Genomic DNA, 3,620 nt, shown 5'->3' with positions numbered 1-3,620 from the left:
AAACGAAAAAAACCCTTTTTTTGATGCCTTCCCTTCATATCCACCCTCAAAATGCTATCTTTGCAAGCTTTTCCCTTTTCCCTTTTCCCGTTTTTCAAACCCATCAACGTGAGATAAAGACCAAAACTTTCATCGTTAACATCGACTCCAGCCACATGCAACAACAGATAATGGAGCCCCAATATGCCAATTAATTGAAATATGAAACTAGATAACATACCTATAGGAGTCGGAGACAAGGCTATGCGATGCTCCGATGACAAAGCTGTTGGGTTTTCTCCTCTCTGCGTTTTTTCGTTTTTCTCGGTTGTGGGCTTATAGATCGAATGAAATGGGGAGAAAAGTCTTGATCTTTCACTCGGGTTAATTTTGTAGTATTTTTTTTTATGTTAATCCACTGGACAGAAATTACATTTTAATTGATATAAATGTAGATGAGAGATTTTAGGAATTTGATTTAGAGAAAACTGAAATCAATTTTGGGAATGAAATTAATTACTCCAGGCATGGAGAAGAAGGTTGAGTGATAAGTATGTTATTGATAAGCAGGTGTACTCCACTCGCTTATCATGAGACTGGCATTTATTCTGTACTATATCTATATTATACACTATTTTTTGGCTACCTAACACTACTCTTGTGTTTTATGTTGTTAGCCTATAGTAACTGTTAATCCATCTTGTAGACAGCAGAACGTCATCGCAATTTCTTTGTATGACTAAATAATTAAGTTTTTTAATGTAATGAGGAGGCTATGAAGACACTCTCAAAGGGGATATTGAAATAGAAATGAATTCAATTTGAAGGCCATGGATATATGGTGGATAACAAAGTGAAAGAATTAGAGGAAACATTAGTTGGATTAGAGAATTGGTTGAAAAAGTATAGATTGAAAATCGATGAAAATAGATACCTTTATTGAATAAGTGTAGATTGAAAATGAATTGTAATTGCATTTTTTTTATGTAATATATTTTCATCTTTGACAAGTTAACACTTAGTGATAACAGCAACATGGTCCTAAGCAGTGACGAAGCTTAAAAAGAAATTTTGAGGGGACCAATATGCAATTTGAAAAATAAAAAATAATATGTCTATTTTTATTTTAATTACAAAGAAAAATATTAAATTAAACATATTAAAATCATTTTGAATAATTTATATCAGATAAAGAATAATTATTTAAATATTTTTTATATTGACGTTGTTGAGTTTAAAGAACTAAATTATGATCAAAATAATGACTAAATATTATTGAATTATTATCTAATTGTTTATATGATTGGTTGTGTTTAATATGCAAAAAATTAACTTAATTAAGAAATAAAACAATTCCAAACAAGCTTCTGGCCACACACACATAATTATGGCCAAAAGACTCACTTGCTTACATTACAAACCTTTCCGTCATAAACAAAAGCAAAAGTCTAGTCAAAAGAAAGAAAAGAAAAATTTAGGCCAAGAACAAAGCCTAAACGTTGGCATATATCCAAATCTAACTTCTCAACTTAGTTGTTAACTGGAAATTTCAATTTCATTTCAATTGAACCAAACCACACCACCGAAATTATATTCTCTCTTCCCTCTTCTCTCTCTTCTTTCTCTTTCTACACACACGTGATATTTCAGAAGAAAAGAAAGAAAATGAAAAATTCTGAGTTAGGGCAAAGTGAAGAACAAAAATAATATTTTTAATTTTAAGCAAAATAAGAGAAGGTCAAAGAGGCTAGAGTAAAGGGCAAAATCAAATCAAGGACAAATCACAAAAAAGATATTTTTACATTTGTACTTCATCAAGGAGTGTTGAAGAAATATTCTCTGTGCTTGCACCGAATTGAAAATTTCAAGAAGATGAAGATTATGGAGATTTGCTGTAAATCAATGATTAAGAAACAAATTTGGGGCCAAAGTAAGATTGAATGACTCAGATTTATGAATCAAGATGAAAAAGGTTGAAAGAGAATATTAAAGGTATAGTTGCATGTTTGATTCGGTCACTGCTTCTACTCTCTCTCTCCTCTATGAATGCCGCTGCTACATCTGATTTTGGGGGAAGAAGTCAAACAAGGTGCAAAAATAAGTTTCAAACCTAGGAAGTTTCATTCCTCTATTATAGGGATGAATGACCAAGGATTGGAGCAAGGAGTGAGAGCACTACATTTAGGTTTCTATAGCTCACTGAGCTGTTTATTCTTCTCCTTCATGATTTTTATTGAGTATTTCTTTTTCTCAATTTAGTCTTTCTGTGTTTCAATGGTAAAAGGCAAATTGGTGAGGTTTGTAAAAAAAAAGCCATTGAGTGAAAAAAGGCAGAGAGTTAGACTTGGAGAAAAAGTAATAGTTATCTCAGAAATTCTTTGTTAGTTTTTCTGTTTTGTTGTCATGATCTTGAAGGGATTCTCTTACAAGTTGGATTAGCACTTTGCAGTTGAAAAGTTAGGGTGAATTTCTAGTCAAGTCTAGTTTGGGTTAGAAATTGGATTTGTCACAGATAGGATTGATTAGAATCCTAGGGAGAATTAGTGATTGTAATCTTTGTTGAAAAATAGTGAAATTCTGTCACTGTTGTGATGGAGACTGAATGTAGGCTACATTGCACTGAATAGCTGAATCAGGATACATCTGTGCGCTATTGTTCTTTCTCTTATCTGTTTATGGTTCTGCATTATAGGAGACAAATCTGAAGTATCTCCTATTTCTACTATTCTGCAACACTTCTCTATAACATACCTTATACACTTCTCTATTTTGGCTCCTACCGTGGCAAAAGATAAAACCATAACCTCTCCTGCTTTCTACTTAAGATATCTCAACAGAAATCAAGTTTGAAGGTAAAATTTAAAGAAGGCCAATATTCAACCCTTATTTTCTTAGCCACTGATAATCATCAGAACTTATGTATCATAACATCTTTTATTTTCACCTTTTTTCATTGGGTGATATTGCCAAAATTAAAACTAACTATTTATAGAGTCTCACTTTTAAAAAAATAAGATCAAATTTATTAGTTATGATTAATTTGTATGGAATAATTTCTTTTATGATTTATTAGGGTAGTAAAACTATCAATAGAGATTAATATTATAAATTATATATATTGTTACGGTGGGTAACCAGAGATTCGTGGGCCGGATGACGTTGGTTGGCCCAAACGCGCGAGGGAGGTGACTATCGAGCGAACCTGAAACTCGGTGTTCCTTCGTCCGACTTGTGCGTGTGGAAGAATGGGGGGTGGTACCTGCAAAGACACTCCAATACTTAAGTCAGCAAGAGTGTGAGCAAGTTGGGAATGTATTGGAACTTAGTGATACCTGAGGGGTGTCAGGGTATTTATAGTGGTGAACCAACAACCACCGCTGAAGTAGTGCCACCTTTTTAGGCGGATAACCGTTCCCATATCTTAGGGAGGTTAAGATATGGCTCTATGAAGTGGTTAGAGAGTTTCTAGGGGCAGTTACTCATTCGAATGAGTGCTATCTGCCAGCTAACCCTCGTATCCGACTTCTTTGGAGTGGGTCGTGCTTAGTACCAACTTCTGGGACGAAGGCTGGTACTGGAGGAGGGCCAACCCTTTGGGTTGGGCTTCTTTGCTTAGATCTTGGGCCCTATTTATTGGGCCA

This window comes from Arachis ipaensis, chromosome B1, assembly GCF_059453495.1.
Source record: "Arachis ipaensis isolate K30076 ecotype BB chromosome B1, ASM5945349v1, whole genome shotgun sequence".
Lineage (NCBI taxonomy): Eukaryota > Viridiplantae > Streptophyta > Magnoliopsida > Fabales > Fabaceae > Arachis > Arachis ipaensis.
This window is presented reverse-complemented; position numbering follows the sequence as displayed.